At 42.6% G+C, this 18,255-nt stretch overlaps 1 pseudogene; it reads left to right on the top strand.

Annotated features, from left to right (window-relative positions):
- Positions 1 to 4,593: 4,593 nt before the first annotated feature.
- LOC125364671 lies at positions 4,594 to 5,766 on the top strand (annotated as a pseudogene).
- Positions 5,767 to 18,255: the final 12,489 nt, after the last annotated feature.

The following is an 18,255-nucleotide window of genomic DNA, read 5'->3' as shown; positions in this document are numbered from 1 at the left end:
ACAAATGTATTCCTTATAATCCTGATGGCTCTGAAGTAGACTTGGTTCTGGACAGAGGGTGGAGCTTGTCTGCGTGTTCAGTGGAATTTAGAGGAAGATCTGCCATGTGCCAGGTGTGACGCTGTGGAATTTTAAATGGAATTACTGGCTTTTCCTCAATTTTGGTTCTGCTAACTTTTTGACTAGAACTACGTGGTATCTCCAGCTCACTGACTTCAGATTTTCAAACTAATCAGCCTTTATCATTGTAAGAGCTAAATCTGTACTGCAAATCTCTATAAATATATATTACATTACATTTATTTATGTCATATTGAATAAGCACATTTTTGTCATTTTGCCCTAAACAAAATAACTATTCACTTTGCATTTAGAATGTATTAGGTATTACAAATTATCAAGAGATGACTTTAAGTGTATAGGAGGATTATGCAGGTTACATTCAAATATGATGGCATTTTATATGAGATTTGAGATGCATACAATTTTGTATCTGAAGTGGCTTATGGATACCAACAGAAGATGTTTTGTGTGTGTGTGTGTGTGTGTGTGTGTGTGTGTGTGTGTGTGTGTGTGTGTTTTACTGGTTCAGTCTATCCTGGAAAAAAATGACTAATACAGGTTTGTATCCTACAACCCTTGTGTAAATCTATTGCAATTGGTGGTAAATATATGGGTACAGAATTTGGTATCACTGCTATTTTTTTTAATTTATCTTCTTTGGACCTGGGTATCAAGCAGGTGAAATTGCACTTGCTATTCAAGCACTTTGCAAGTGAGCACATCCCAGACTCCTTTCTACATTTTAAATGTAGTGTTTAATTAAAATAAGGCTATGTCTAATCTCTATACTTCTGTCATTTTTTAACCTGAATTCAAGAATCCTCAAAGACCAATTAAGCTTTGATGCACAATTGTTTATATTTTTCTTTTTTACTTTTCTTTTGGCAGTCTTAGGGCTTGAACTCAGATTCTGAGTATTGCCCCTGAGCTTGTTTGTGTAGCACTCTTCTACTTGAGCAACAATGCCACTTCCAGCTTTTTGAGAGTAGTTTATTGGAGACAAGAGTCTTATGGACTATTCTGCCTAGGTAGGCTTCAAACTGCAAAGCTCAGATCTCAGCCTCTTAAGTAGGTATGTTTATAGGCATCAGCAATGGGCATTTGGCTTCAATTTTTTATTTGACTACCAATTTAGAACAAATATTGACTGATATTAATGCAAAATAATGACATTTGGAAAACTACAATGAATCCATGTGTTCATATGTACCAAATATAATCTTGATGCCAAGGCATATTTGTTTATTCCAATTTAATCAGAACTTCATAGATAAGGCCCACCACATTTAGGAGGCATTCTGTTTTTTCTCATGTATTTTAAAAAAGTGCTTATTTTCTTACTTTCCTAGGCTGAACCTTATAAATTATAACATACCAACTACATATATTTCCTAATTAATGAGGCAGTGAATTCATTTTTAAAATGAATGGCATGAGCCCCTAAATACTAAATTACATGAAAAGTTAATTACAGTAGTAATTTTCAATAAATTATGGAGTCTAATTAAGCTTTGTATGTACAAGTACACTTCGCCAATAACCAGTGCTATAGCCTTGTTGGTATCTTTTAATATAGGTGTCTGCTGTTGAACCACATTCTTGTAAGTGGACCAAGAATGGTTGATCTGGGAACCTAGGAAATGTTGCTCAGGTCACATTAGTATTTATAGAAATGTTTAATTAAAAAACTTTTTTGGCTTTATTAAAAAACAGAAGTAATATTTAAGCTTTACTTATAAACATCAAAACTCCAAATCTCATCATACATCTTTATTCACTTGAGGTGGACTAATGAAGCTTCCCTCTTGTTATTATGTCATTTTAAAACATTGTATTTTCATTTAGCTTGTCAAATTTTGGAGGTTAGTAGGCAATTTCCCCAAAATACGTCACTTTTGCACAAGTGTACTTTGAGTTGAATTGAATTGAAATAAAATCGCGTTTCATTGAAGCTGTGTTGGCTGGGACTATAAATTCATTGGCAGATATAGTGCCTGTTAATCCCAAAGCCTTGGATTCTTCAACACTGAAGAGAGGGAGCCTCCAGAGGAGAAGGAGAAGGGAAGGAGAAGGAAAGTGGTGATGACATAGAGAGAGGAGGAGAAGTAGGAAAAGAGAAGACTGGAAGCTAGGGCTAGGAACGTAGCTCAGTGATAGAATGCTTGCCTAGGGTTCCTAAAGTCCAGGGTTCCATTCCTCATGTAGGGCTAGAGATAGGACGGGGTAGAGCAGGATAGGGCAGAGGTAGGACAGAGTAGGATAAGAGTCCTGTGGCTTTAACTCAGGGCCTGAGCACTGTCTCTGAGGATATTTTGCTCAGTGCTGTGATGCTATTGCTTGAGCCACAGTTCTACTTGGGGCATTTGGTAATTCATTGTAGATGAAAGACTCAGGTTTTTTCCTGCCCAGGCTCTTTTTGAACCATGATCCTCAGATCTCAACGTCCTGAATAGCTAAACTTAGACATGAGCCACCATCACCCAGCAATTGTTTTTTTTCCCCCCATACAATTTATGCCCTTGACCAACTTCAAACATGAAACAAATGAAACTGTTGACAGAGAGGCAACTATATGTTGCATTGTAATCTGCCTACACAGTACTAGCTAGCTAGCCTATTGAGATGAGTGCTTAGCATTCCTATATCTAGCTAAGAAATGAAGGAAGAAAAAGCAGAGAATCTTATGATCTTTGTGGCCAAGTACTGAACACATGGACAGGTACATATCAGTGTCTCCGCTAAAGGTCGTGGAATATGACCACAACTGCATGTTGCCATTCTGGAACAGGGCTGGCAGAAATTCTCACTCTGCTTTATCTTCCTAATTCTGTCTTTCTATCACCCATTCTCTCACATGCCAAAATCTTTTTTCTTTCTATTTATTTATTTATTTGTTTTTGGTACTAGTCTTAAGGATGTGGACCAAGGGCCTGGGCACTGTCCCTGAGTTTTTCACTGAAGTCTAGCGCTCTACCACTTTAAGCCACATCAGCACTTCAAGCTTTAATTCGATATGGGTTTTACAGACTTTCCTGGCCAGGATGGCTTTGAACTGTCATCCTCAGACCTCAGCCTCCTGAATAGCTAGGATTACAGACTTGAGCCACTGGTCCCTGGCTACATGATTCCCTTCAATGCTCCCTCACACCCTCATGGACAATTCTTAAGTGTCCATGTCTAATTAGATACACATAGTGAATTCCTCCATTGTTTGAAAATTTTATTATCCTTACATGGTAGTACAAAGGGATTTTAATTAAAGTCAGAATTTTTTTTTTTTTTTTGGCCATTCCTGGGGTTTGGACTCAGGGCCTGAGCACTGTCCCTGGCTTCTTTTTGCGTAAGGCTAGCACTCTGCCACTTGAGTCACATCGCCACTTCTGGCCATTTTCTATATATGTGGTGCTGGGGAATTGAACTCAGGGCCTCATGTATATGGGGCAAGCACTCTTGCCACTACGCCATATCCCCAGCCTCTAAAGTCAGATTTTGAGTACAATGCATCTTGCTTCAACCATTCACCATTCTCGACCATTTTTCTGAACCCCACCCATCCCCATTTCATTTTCCCCTACACCATTGACTATTATGACTCAATTCTCCCACCCTTACTTTCTCCATTGGTCTCCTCCCTTCACTTGATTTCCCCTGCTCACTCACAACGACACTTTTCAGATTCCTCATATTCATTCTATTCAACTCTATGTTAGAATAATTCTTGATGGGCTGGGGATATGGCCTAGTGGCAAGAGCGCTTGCCTCCTATACTTGAAGCCCTGGGTTCGGTTCCCCAGCACCACATATACAGAAAATGGCCAGAAGTGGCTGTGACTCAAGTGGCAGAGTGCTAGCCTTGAGCAAAACGAAGCCAGGGACCGTGCTCAGGCCCTGAGTCCAAGGCCCAGGACTGGCAAAAAAAAAAAAAAGAATAGAATAATTCTTGAAACAATTCTTTCCCAAATTCCATGACAATCACTCCTTATAGACTGGCCTTGAACCTGAACTCTGTGCTTCAAGCCGCTTAAACTTTAATAAAATCCTGGGGGAGGTGTGATGTGATTGTCAATCACCTCTCTTTTTGAGTTGACCCACTGTCATCTCTGAAAGTGCCGTTTCTATTCTAAACAAAACTGAACTTGCCTAACATTTAGGATGTTGTTTGAATTCTCTTGCCACATACTTACTTCAAGTGTAAATGTAATGGCGCTGTGGCTCAAGTGGCAGAGTGCTAGCCTTGACCAAAAAGAAGCCAGGGACAGTGTTCAGGCCCTGAGTCTAAGGCCCAGGACTGGCAAAAAAAAAAAGTGTAAAGGTAGCTGTTCAAACATCTGTGGACATTCTGATTCTCCTCTCCCCTTCTTTCTCCTCTTTGTCCCTCTTGACTTTCTTTTTAGTTCATCTTCTACAGGAAAAAAATGTAGAACTATGTTGATAAAACGCAAATATTTCTTCCTAATATAAACAATTAGCATCAGTCCTATATTAAGAACTGTTGTAGGAATCGAATCACATCAGATAAATAAACTTGGACCGGATCAGAAAGCTGGCTGACCAGTGCACAGGGCTTCAGGGCTTCCTGGTCTTCCACAGCTTTGGTGGGTGAACCGGCTCTGAGTTCACCTCCCTACTGATGGAGCGTCTCTCTGTGGACTATGGCAAGAAGTCCAAGCTGGAGTTCTCCATCTACCCCACCCCCCAGGTGGCCACAGCTGTAGTTGAGCCCTACAACTCCATCCTCACCACCCACACCACCCTGGAGCACTCGGAATGTGCTTTCATGGTGGACAATGAGGCCATCTATGACATCTGTCGTAGAAACCTTGACATTGAGCACCCAACCTACACTAACCTGAACCGCCTTACTAGCTAGATTGTGTCTTCTGTCACAGCTTCACTGAGATTTGATGGGGCCCTGAATGTTGACCTGACAGAATTCCAGACCAACCTGGTGCCCTATCCCCGCATCTACTTCCCCCTGGCCACCTATGCCCCTGTCATCTCTGCTGAGAAAGCCTACCATGAACAGCTTTCTGTAGCAGAGATCACCAATGCTTGCTTTGAGCCAGCCAACCAGATGGTGAAATGTGACCCTCGCCATGGTAAATACATGGCCTGCTGCCTGTTGTACCGGGGTGATGTGGTTCCCAAAGATGTCAATGCTGCCATTGCCACCATCAAGACCAAGCGCAGCATCCAGTTTGTGGATTGGTGTCCCACTGGTTTCAAGGTTGGCATCAATTACCAGCCTCCCACTGTGGTTCCTGGTGGAGACCTGGCCAACGTGCAGTGAACTGTGTGTATGCTGAGCAACACCACAGCCATTGCTGAGGCCTGGGCTCGGCTGGACCACAAGTTTGACCTGATGTATGCCAAGCGTGCCTTTGTCCACTGGTACGCGGGGGAGGGGATGGAGGAAGGAGAGTTCTCTGAGGCCCGTGAGGACATGGCGGCCCTAGAGAAGGATTATGAGGAGGTTGGTGTGGATTCTGTTGAAGGAGAAGGTGAGGAAGAAGGAGAGGAGTACTAATCACTCATTCCTTTGGCCCTGCAGCATGTCATGCTCCCAAAACTTTAGTCCAACATTAGCTGACAGGCACTAAAGTTTTCTGAGTAGATTCTCTTTGCTCAGCTGTGATCATGTCTGTCTTTTTCCATGTCTGTAAGAGTTTAATCCATTTTGTCTCAAAAGTAAAGGCTTTAAGAAAGTAAGAAAAAAAAAAGAAAAGAAAACAGCCAGAAGTGGTGCTGTGGCTCAAGTGGCAGAGTGCTAGCCTTGAGCAAAAAGAAGCCAGGGACAGTGCTCAGGCCCTGAGTCCAAGACCCAGGTCTGGCGGGGGGGGGGGGGGGGGGGGAAGAGCTGTTGAACAGCAACAATAGGTTAGTAGTAGAGATAATCTACTTGCCTAGCATTCACTAGGCCTCAGAATCCATGTGCTCCCAAGTGTGGGCACGTACACACACACACACACACACACACACACACAAACACACACACACACGACCAGAGTTTGAAGTCAAGGCCGTATTCTTTCTTGATAACTATCACTTGAGACATAACCCTTATCATCTATGTTTATATCTCTCTCTATATATCAATAGATACATAGACAGAAAGATTTATCTATACATACTATAGGTAGCTTTATATATACTACATCCACAGTATACATATATAGCTATATATGATGTAGTATGTGTAGTGTATATATAGATATCTATAGTATATATACTTATATATAATATAGATATACATGTAACATATCTGTGTAACCATAGTATATCTATAGATATAGTTATTGATATAGAGCTATAGCAAAACCTCAAAAAATACTATTTGGAATGTCATTGTTCCAGAGTGCAATCCTAATGAGTTCCCAAATATTTGTAATTTTCTTTGCTCTGAAATATTTTAATTTCATCTTTGTTACCATATTATTTATAGATAATGGTAAGTATTTGGAGAAAGATCCCCTAATAGGTGCTTTAATAGACAGTGTAGGGAAAAACCTATCCTAGATCCTAAGGACTGAATGTTTAGTGGCAGGCAAGATGAAGAGGGGCTCCAAATACAGGCAGCCACATAGCTTAATTGGTACTATGTATCTCAGTGAGTCCAAGTTGACCCCATGAGTAAAATACATGCAGATGGAGGAACAGGGAATAGGAATGAATTTGAACATCAACAGTAGACAAATCAATAAGATGACAAACAACACATTTTAAAAGTTAACAAGTGCATTTTATACACCTGCACACCACCCAACTTATTTACTTATAATTTTATGAGTTAAATGTAGTTTCCACATGTAAGGGGAAAATGTGTGTCCTTGTCTCTCAGTTCCTGTCTTAACATAAGTTTTTCAGGTCAATAGCATGCTTTCTCATGGATGAATGAAATTCCAAGGAAATCTACTATCACATTGTCTTGGTCAAAGAAAGGTTGAATAAGGGATATTGCATTAAATTGCAAAGATTCTGCATGGCAAATGACATAGTTAGCAAGATAAATAAGAGGTGCACAGATTGGAATAAAATCTTCACCAGCCAGACAACAGACAAGTGCCTCAAAAATCTACCTAGAGCTCAAAAACTTAGCCCTAAATAACAACTTCTCAAAAACAATAACACCATGGATAAGTAGGCTAAAGAATTAAGAAGAGATTTCTTTCATTTTAGGAATGTTCACACATTTATTATAACTCCAAACTGGAAAGCAGACATCAATAACAGAATTCCTATATAGTCACACATTGCTAAATGGAATACTGTAATAGATGGCAATTCAAGAGTATAAATTACAGCTATATGAACAACCTAAACAGCCTATGGATTAAAACAATGTTAAGCAAATGGAGCAAACATAATAGATTATATATTACACTGTTACATATACATACAGTTGAAGAGAAAGAGTGAAACTAAGCAATACACTGTTTGTGGTTGAACAACAAGAAAATGGTTATCATGAAAGCTAGAATAATGGCTACTTCCAGGGCAGAAGGAAAGGCCAAGGGCATTAGAGAGTTTCTAGGGAACTAGCACTATTTTATTTTTTGACCTTATTAGTTTCTTTTTGAATAATACTGTAGTCACTTTGTGCATTTAAAATACTTGACAATGAAATATTGAAAGTAATTTGACATACTGTAGATAACATAGAAAGGAAAGAAAGTCTGCCAAATTATGTAATCTTTGACACTAGAAACCACTGGTCTGGGAAAATCACTGATTAGTTTCTCATAACTGCTCACTTTCAAGTCTAGGTATGCTGAACCCTATACAAATACTCTTTTGTTTTATATATATTTATATTTATATATGTAATATAGTATGCAGTTTTCTATCATAAATTGACAAACTAGGTAAAGAACTGTTGGCTGAGAGTTCAGTATCCTTTGAATTTACTAGTTGATTTGTCCTTTATATTTATAAGCAATGTAAGATTAAGAACTAACAAGATGTAGAACCAGTTAGAAGTCTGTGTACTTCCTTCTCCCCAGTGGCTAGTTCCAGCGGTTTTCCTGAGTTAGCAGGCTGGGTGGGAGGTAGGTGGATCTTGCCAGGTAAACTTAGTGCAGCTGGCAGTTCACAAGTGGATGTCTCAGGGCTCTCCTAAGTGTCATTCTGTCCGTCAGTGTTAAGGTTCTAAGGTGGAACTACTGAAGGTTGTAATTTCAAGACATAGTTCTGAGAATTCTAGTCCTTTAAAAATTTCTATTCCGGGCTGGGGATATGGCCTAGTGGCAAGAGTGCCTGCCTCATATACATGAGGCCCTGGGTTCAATTCCCCAGCACCACATATACAGAAAATGGCCAGAAATGGCGCTGTGGCTCAAGTGGCAGAGTGCTAGCTAGCCTTGAGCAAAAAGAAGCCAGGGACAGTGCTCAGGCCCTGAGTCCAAGCCCCAGGCCTGGCCCCCAAAAAAAAATTTCTATTCCTAGAAATCTATACTTACAGGCCTTTGAAAAACTCTTGTGGGGCAAACTTTTTGGAGCTGTTCACTGGGTGACGCAGCTCTGCTGGGTGCATTCTTTTCATTCCAGGCTCACAAAGTTAAACTGTGTGATGCTCAGCTTCACAAAAGTCTAAATTTGTGTCTTATGCCTTTAATTTCTCCTCAGTCAAAACAGGAACAAAATTGAAGACTGTCAAAAGAAAAAAGAAAACAAAAACAAAAAACAAGATTCTGCTGCCATTGACTGTTGATCTGATTCCCTGTGAGTATAATTGGGGATGATGGTCACATAGAGACAGTCAAGTCTAGGGCAATTAAGGCAGAATGCTCAGCCTGGTTCTTGGAACTTTAGGTGGAAGGCAGTAGGGTCAGGGGCAACCTTTGCAGCCTCCGTCTCCTCTTTTGTTAAATTACTCATTAGAAGCTTCCCTGGCCTAACGCTTGCACATACGTGGTGGTGGGAGTGCAGAAACCCTGAGCTTCCCAACTTGCTCTCTTATACACCTGTTCCTATTCCCCTCCCTCAAGTGGAGAGGCTCACTGTCCATACAGCAGCTTCCAAGCCCGCCTCAGAGCCGGGAATCTGTTGTGTTTCCCTTCCTTGCTGCTGCTTTAGTCTCATGCTCACCCTACTCAGCAGGGCAGGGTCAACACCTAATTGTGAGGGCTGTAGTCCTTTCAAAATATCTAGTCCTAGAGGACTCCATAACATTCCATAAGATTATTTTTTAAACTGTAGTTTATTTTGCAGGACAGCAACATGGCTAGTAAACTTGCAAACTGTAAAAATATTTCACAAGTAGTTAAGTCAGGCCTGGTGACTCTGCACTCAAGCCGCACCCATTTCCCTTCCCTGCTAGGGGGTTGGGGGGCCTCAGCTCTCCTCTCCTCTTCGCCATGCACTTGAACCTCCATCATTTCCAAGCTCCACTAGTGCCATTTGAGAGAGGCACTCACTCACTCATTCATTCGCCAAATGTCTGCTTGGTCGACCCCAAGGGTTCCCCTGCTAGGTCCCCCTGCACCAGCCCGGGCAGTGAGGCAACTTCTCCCTGGGTCTGGCATTTCTAGGTCCTGGTGGCGGCCCGATGCCTCCCCTCGTTGTGGTGTGCCCGGCCTCTCGCTGGCATGGCGCCCACCTGCCCCAGAGGATTAGGCCCCTGAGCAGGCTCTCCCTGCCTTTCTGGGGTCAGGGGCTGGGTCTGGCCCCAGCTCCACCGGGCTCCTCCCTGTCCTCTCTTCAGTCTTACTTGGCTCTGGAGGAGTTGGCAGAGGCAGCTGAGGTAGCACTGACCCTGTGGTGGGGCTGCTTCCCCTGGCCCCAGAAGCGATTTCTCTGGAGAGAAAATAAGAGTATCCAGTAGACACATGAAGAAATGTTTGACATCTCTGGCTATAAAACAAATGCCACTCAAAACTACATTGAGATTCCACCTTACCCCAGTTAGAGCGGCCATTATGAAAAATACAAATAATAACAGATGCTGGCAGGGCTGTGGCCAAAAGGGAAAGCTCCTACACTGTTGGTGGGATTGCAAACTGTTTCAACCACTCTGGAAAGCACTGTGGAGGTTCCTCAAAAAGCTAAACAGAAAGCTCCCCTGTGGCCCAGCAACCCCACTCCTGGGCATTTACCCAAATGATCACTAACAGCTATGTTCACTGCAGCATTATTTACCATAGCATTACCAAGTTATGGAAACCACCTAGATTCTCCTCCGTGGATGATGAATGGATCAAGCAATTGTGGCATGTATATACAATGGAATTCTATGCTTCCATCAGAAAGAATGCCGTTGCCCCATTCATAAGGAAATGGAATGTCTTGGAAAAAATCTTAAGTAGGGGGCTGGGGATATAGCCTAGTGGCAAGAATGCCTGCCTCGGATACACGAGGCCCTAGGTTCGATTCCCCAGCACCACATATGCAGAAAACGGCCAGAAGCGGCGCTGTGGCTCAAGTGGCAGAGTGCTAGCCTTGAGCGGGAAGCCAGGGACAGTGCTCAGGCCCTGAGTCCAAGGCCCAGGACTGGCCAAAAAAAAAAAAAAAAAAAAAAATCTTAAGTAGGCCAAAACCAAAAAAACACAGTCTCCATGGCTTCCTTCTATTGTAATGATTGGTATATGCCTAGGATAGTCCTAGCAGAGGATCACTATAGCTCAATAGCTATGTACCTATGACCATATAAAATGATGCTAATTGAAATGAGCTCCAAGATTTGAAACAAGGGGCTGTGTGAAGTGATGTCCATTTCCTTTCATTTTTTTCTCCATTTGGTTTATCATCTATTGTCACTTATTGTCACTGTTTATTTATTTATTTGTTGCCCTGTTGAAGAGCCAGACTTTGAAGTCAGGCCCCACTTTACCACGCGAACCCCACTTTACCATGCGAACCTGAGATAAGCAGGCCCTGTGAGCAAACCAAACCCAGTACAAGCTTATTAGGGCTCAGCAGGTCGAGAACTCTAACCGCTGGGAATGCTTAACTCTAACCACCCCAGAATGTCTCAAGCCCTGTGCCTTGAGCCCTGAGCCAATCAGATTTGTACCCATGTTCTAATCTTGCTTGCTTGAACACCTGATTGCTATAACTTTGTTTTTTGTCTTGGTGGAACACCGGATGGCTGTAACTTTGTTTTTTGTCTTGCTTGAACATCTGATGGCTGTAACTTTGTTTTTCGCCTTTATAAGCCCTGTGCAATCGCAGCTCGGGGCTTCCTCCTAACCTCTGCTGTGTCAGTGGGTAGGACGAGGCCCGAGTTACAGCTCGCTTGAATAAAGTCTTGCCTTGCTTTTGCATTTAGGAACGTCTGAGTCTCGGTGGCCTTGTTGGTGGTCGTTTCGCGACTTGGCATAACACTGTGTGATGTATATATATATATGTTGATCTAATTTGAGGAAGTAAAGAATGCTGAGACATAGGACAAAGGGTGAACCAATGCAACAATGATACTCACAAGACACATTGTGGGAAATGAACTGTACAATTTGTGGGGAAGGTACTCAGGGGCAAGGGAAAGTGGGAATAAATGAGGGGCGGCATAACAAGAAATATGCTTATTACCTTCTGTAACTGTTATCCCTCTGTACATCATGTTTTCAATAAAATAAAATGTTAAAAAGAGGTTTAAAAAGAGAAGACCTGGGGCTGGGGATATAGCCTAATGGCAAGAGTGCCTGCCTCGGATACACGAGGCCCTAGGTTCGATTCCCCAGCACCACATATACAGAAAACGGCCAGAAGCGGCACTGTGGCTCAAGTGGCAGAGTGCTAGCCTTGAGCGGGAAGAAGCCAGGGACAGTGCTCAGGCCCTGAGTCCAAGGCCCAGAACTGGCCAAAAAAAAAAAAAGAGAAGACCAAGGAATGACTTTCAATGACTGAGAAGAAAAATTGTAAGCCATCAAGAATGATTACCTAGGGGCTGGGGATATGGCCTAGTGGCAAGAGTGCCTGCCTCGGAAACACGAGGCCCTAGGTTCAATTCCCCAGCACCACATATACAGAAAACGGCCAGAAGCGGCGCTGTGGCTCAAGCGGCAGAGTGCTAGCCTTGAGCGGGAAGAAGCCAGGGACAGTGCTCAGGCCCTGAGTCCAAGACCCAGGACTGGCCAAAAAAAAAAAAAAAAAAAAAAAGAATGATTACCTAGGGGCTGGGGATATGGCCTAGTGGTAAGAGCACTTGCCTCGTATACATGAAGCCCTGGGTTCAATTCCCCAGCACCACGTATATAGAAAACGGCCACAAGTGGCGCTGTGGCTCAAGTGGTAGAGTGCTAGCCTTGAGCAAAAAGAAGCCAGGGACAGTGGTGCTCAGGCCCTGAGTCAAAGGCCCAGGACTGGCAAAAAAAAAAAAGAATGATCACCTAGTAGGAAATACTTTCAAATTCAAGCCAAACTACAATTCTATTTCAAATGTATTATCACGTATTATATAGTATATTATAATCATATTTCCCTTCTACGAATCCCTATCAAGAATTATCAAGAATCCTTATGCAAGAATTATAAGCACCAGAATTCAAACACAAGGATCCAGACTTATTATCTTTGCTTTAAAAAAATATATATTCATGGGGCTGGGAATATGGCCTAGTGGCAAGAGTGCTTGCCTCGTATACATGAAGCCCTGGGTTCGATTCCCCAGCACCACATATACAGAAAATGGCCAGAGGTAGCGCTGTGGCTCAAGTGGCAGAGTGCTAGCCTTGAGCAAAAAGAAGCCAGGGACCGTGCTCAGCCCTGAGTCCAAGGCCTAGGACTGGCAAACAAGTAAAAAAATAAAAAAATACATTCACATTGCAAAATAGCATAGAAATCAAATTACATCATACAGATAAACTTTTTAACCCTCTTTTTAAGACTTTTCCAATTTTTAATACATCCCACGGGCAGTTTTAGAAATGCCAAACAAATCATCCCAATGCCCTTTTTACCCTCAGGTTTCCAATGTCCATCAGCATGGAACAGACAAAGATAGGCTTCCATTGGCCCATGTGACTCCTTAGGGCTCCATGAACTGCCTTTGTGTCAGCTTACTCTTTTTCTACCACATGTGGACTCTCCCCTTTGGCCTGCCTCACCATACATGGACCAGCTAAGCTGCACCTTAGTCACTTCACCCCTCAACCCCGAAGGTAGACAGACAGGCCCATCGTAAGTTTTCCTGTCCTTTCCTTTGGACCTCTGACTGAAAAACCCGAAGCAGTTCTTTAACAGTGATAAACATTAATATCCAAATTTCTGACATTTAGCCTCAAATTTGTAAACAGTGGAGGGAAATAAATTTCAAATTCCCGATGCCTTTTGCTAAGCCAGATAACTTGATTACAGTGCAAACAAACTAACACATTAAGATACCAATATTTCGTAACTGCAAATTAAAGACTTTTTTTATTAAACTATAATTCTTCTTTAAAGCAATGCAAAAATTCTTTGAAACCTTTTAGGAGTTTGAACTTAAACTCAACTATTTTTACATCAGACTGACCGTTTTAATCTTGAATTTGTTCACACTCACACACACTCATATACATTTGCACAAAAGATCCTAAAGTAAGCAAAATAAGTATGGGCCGTACGTTTTCCAGTGGCATTTTTTTTTTTTTTTTGCCAATCTTGAAAATCACCAAGATTTAAGACAAAACCTTTTGAACAAATGACTTTGGCATTCTAAGGCCTCATTTACTAGGGCTCGCTTCTGTAGCAAGGCATTAGGATACCAAATAGTTTGTGACTGAAGAAAGCTGGGTGGGGGTCCCTGGAGCTAAATTGAGCCCACCCAGTACTTGACTCAAGTCTGTAGCCCAACTTTTACTAGAGCTTTTTAAATACCTTCAGCTGGGGAAAGAAGATGGTTATCTGATTTCTTAACCAACCAGGTGGCCTGACTGACTTTTGACAATTGAAGCCAGGAGCACTGTACAATTTCAAATGTATTCCAAGACTGAGATTTGCAAACTGTTTGAACCAGGCCCTAAGCTGCCTGTACCCTTACAACTGCCCCATTATAGAAGGGTCTTCATGGTCCACGGACATGAATAAAAACACCATTATCCACTTGAGTTGAACTAATGAGGCTTCTCTATCTACTGTTGTTATATCATTTTAAAATATTGTATTTTCATTTGGCTTGTCAAATTCTGAAGGTCAGAGGCAACTTCTCAAATATGTGTGTGTGTATATATATATGTATATCACTTTTGCACAAGTGTACTTTTGAGTTGAAGTAAAATCACGTTTGAGAGAGTTGTCTGGGCTGGGAGTGTAAAGTAAAGGCAGAATTAATGCCTGTTAATCCCAAAGCCCTGGATTCTTCAATACAGAAGAGAGGGAGCAGCTGTAGGAGAGGGAGAATGGGAGGGGAAGGAAAGTGGTGGCGGCACAGAGAGGAGGGAAGGAGAAGTAGAATCAAAACCAAGCCTAAAGTCAGAGCAAGGCATTCGCTCAGGGGTAGAGCACTTGCATAGAATTCCTGAGGTTCAGGGTTCAATTCCTCAGATGAGGGGGCTAGAGCTAGGATAGGACAGGGTAGCAGTAGGAAGAAACCGAGGAGGGCCTTCAAATGTTGTGTTCTGAGAGCGAGAATAATCCACGGAGACACATTTAAGGTGGGAAGGGATTTTATTTACAATCTAAAACCGGGAACCAGAGCTACCCTCCACCTCCTAATGCTTGTTTGCGACTATCTTGTCCTGGGTTAGTTACCCAGACCTGAGCCCTGTCTTGACCTGAACTTCAAACCTCCACCTTAATTTCTAACCACCTCAGCCTCCCAGCCTCCAAACCTCCAGAGGAGCAAGCTTCCTTCCTGTAGTCCTCACCTATCCTAAAGCTTTAAGCCTCAAGCTTCCCCACAGGCTTTAGGCCTCTCTGCCGGCCTCAGGCCTAAGACTCCTCCTCAGTCCTAAGGCTCCGGACTCTCCCTCAAGCCTCAGGCCTCCGACCCTTACACAGGCCCTAGGCTCCGAACTCTCCCTCAGGCCTAAGGCTCCTTTGGGCTCTGCCCGCTTCTCCAGCCGGCCAGGTAAGGCTCGCCGCTCCTCTCCTCTCCTCAGGCCGGCTTGGTTCTCCTCTCCGCCCTGCTCCTCCAGTCGGCTCTGCCCCGCTTCTCTCCTCAGGCTGGCCCAGTTCAGCTCTCCGCTCCCCTGGCCAGGTTCAGCTGTCTCTGGTTATCATCCCACTGCCTGCTTCAATTGAGATGGATCCAATGCTGTTTTCCTGCAACCTTAATAGCTGAGGGAGTAGTTAGTACTACGGAGTAAGGCCCTTGCACTTGGATTCCAGTTCAAGAAGGTGATGCCTTTTTACCCACACCAGCTGTCCAGGCAAAAAGAGCGGGTGGAGTTTTCCTCAGGAGGCTGGTGGGGCCGAGAAGTGGACTCATTGGAGGTTTTTCTCAGGGATCTGCAAATTTTTCCTTAAAGAGCCACATAAGAAATACTTTTGTGGGCTGGGGATATAGCCTAGTGGCAAGAGTGCCTGCCTCGGATACACGAGGCCCTAGGTTCGATTCCCCAGCACCACATATACAGAAAACGGCCAGAAGTGGCGCTGTGGCTCAAGTGGCAGAGTGCTAGCCTTGAGCGGGAAGAAGCCAGGGACAGTGCTCAGGCCCTGAGTCCAAGGCCCAGGACTGGCAAAAAAAAAAAAAAAAAGAAATACTTTTGTGATCTGAAGGTCAAAAGACACAACTGAAAAAAGCTATTATGTAGGGATTTCTTATATAACCACTGAAGACTTAACCACACACAATTAAAACTATTCTTAGCTCATGAGGTAAGTTTGGCCCAGGAGCTAGTTTGTTAATGCCTTTTTTGAGATTCGAGCAAATTTGTTCTTTTATTTTGTTGGGGGGGGGAGGGCTGTGAAGTTGCAGGGAGGATGCGTGTGTGTGACAGGACAGCAGGCTTCTCCCCAGTATCTTGCCTTGGATCACTGCAGGGAGGTGGGGAGGGGAAGATGGGTCTCCGAGATGCCACCTGAAGCAAGACCTGAACATACACACACCATCGGTGCACTGGATCAGGTTCCCTGGATCCTGATTGATTTTTTGGCTGAGTGCTTTAGTCATCTGTACTTGGTCGGGGTGTTGATCCACCCCAATCACTAAATCACAGGAAAGCCAAAAAGCCGCTGGGGAAGGAAGGGGAGGTAGCACACTTGTGACACTCTGCCTGGCCCAACCTTTCGACTATGTGTTCCTACTTCAGTCCAGACAGCTAGTCCTTTCTACTTGGCTCCTGTCACTCTGTAGCAGGATTCAGGGGATAGGGTGATGAATCCAAATCCCAGAGGCATATGTTTGAGGATGGAGGCACAGCTCAAGTGAGAGATCCCTGCCTGCCTACATGCCTGCCCACCCCTCCATGGCAGAGGTATTTGCTAAATTCCCTCCCTTTCTTTGCCTCACTTAAAAGAATTGCCCAAAAGGAGCTAAAGAGAGACTTCACAAGAGAAGAAATAAAAATGGCAAAGAAACATATGAGGAAATGTTCAACATCCCTGGTAGTAAAGGAAATGCAGATAAAAACAACCCTGAGATACCACCTCACCCCAGTTAGAATGGCCTATACTCTGAACTTAGGCAACAACAAATGCAGGAGGGGGTGCGGGGAAAGAGGAACCCTTCTCCATTGTTGGTGGGAGTGCAAATTAGTACAACCACTTTGGAGAACAGTATGGAGGTTTCTCAAAAAGCTCAATATAGACCTACCCTATGACCCAGTCATACCACTCCTAGGCATCTATCCTAAACAGCAAGTCCCAAGATATCAAAAAGACATTTGTACTTCCATGTTTATCGCGGCACAATTCACAATAGCCAAAATATGGAAACAACCCAGATGCCCCTCCACAGACGAATGGATCCAAAAAATATGGTACCTTTACACAATGGAATACTACATAGCAATTAGGAATGGTGAAATATTGTTATTTGCAGGGAAATGGTCAGAACTCGAACAAATAATGTTGAGCGAGACAAGCCTAGAACACAGAAAACAAAGGGGCATGATCTCCCTGATATATGACTGTTAAGAAAGGGAGACGGAGAGACAGTAGAGACCAGGTCTGTGAAACCAAAAACTGCTTGTCAAATAGTATTCCCCACAGGATTGGGGCAGCGACCCAACAGTATGTAACTAAAACCAAACAACTACTCAACATATAAAGGTCAAAAATCGACCTCTCAGGGGAAAAGCTCAAAAGCTATGTATGTACGTTCATATAAGACTACTATCGACATATTGTCTAATATCGACATTACATTTAAAGCCCTAGGCGAATTTTCTTGGGCTTGGCCACGTGGCTACTGTATATGTTCTTGACACATTGTATATTGTATATATGTCTACCTGACCTAGAGAAGAGAAAGAAAAACAGGGCATAAGATATCACAAGAAATGTACACACTGCCCTACTATGTAACTGTACCCTTTTTGCATAACACCTTGTCAAAAAAATTTGTGTTCAATTAATAAATAAACTAAATTTTAAAAAAAGAATTGCCCAAGTAAAGAGTTATTTTGTTCCAGAGTGTGATGACTCATTAGTGACTTGAAAATCACACCCAGACAGTGTTGGCATGGCATGTGATTTACAGATTTGTTGTCTGTTCAGATGTCTGTCTTCGGCTTTGCATTCCCTCTTTTGACTGACCCACAAGGCTTCCAAAAGGCCAGGATCTGTGTGTGTTTGGCCAGTTTTGTACATTCTCAGCATAAATGGGATCTGACTAATAACAATCAACCAAGGGAAAACAGCCACTGTACACACAAAACTCAACAGGACACAGAAAAAAGTAGAGGGGAGTACACACAACATCCATACTTTAAAATTAGGCCATATGTAAAAGCTTTTATTTCATATAAGACTTTACTGGTTTTCTTAAGAAAAAAAGGAAAAATTAGAATTAAAAATAGAAATAAAAATGCGAAATAAAGGTAAACATTTTGACTCAGACTATAAAAGTAGTGATCAATGAGGAAAGCCAAGAAATAAAGAAATCAGTTATTCTATTGATTCTTCCTTCATGTTAAAATTTTCTAAAGGAATGACACTGATCAAGATATGTTGTACTCAATCTGATTTATGAAACTGAAACCTCCTTGTATAACTACTTATTAATAATTTTTTTCCTAAAGAAAAAGTTCTTGAAGCTAGAGTGATTAAAAATACAATGATGATCTTTTGGGGCTAAACAAAGGTCAACGACATATTGATTAAGACAAAACT

This window comes from Perognathus longimembris, chromosome 16, assembly GCF_023159225.1.
Source record: "Perognathus longimembris pacificus isolate PPM17 chromosome 16, ASM2315922v1, whole genome shotgun sequence".
Taxonomy (NCBI): Eukaryota; Metazoa; Chordata; class Mammalia; order Rodentia; family Heteromyidae; genus Perognathus; species Perognathus longimembris.
Note: the sequence above shows the minus strand (reverse complement) of the source record. Positions and strands in the feature narration are given on the sequence as shown.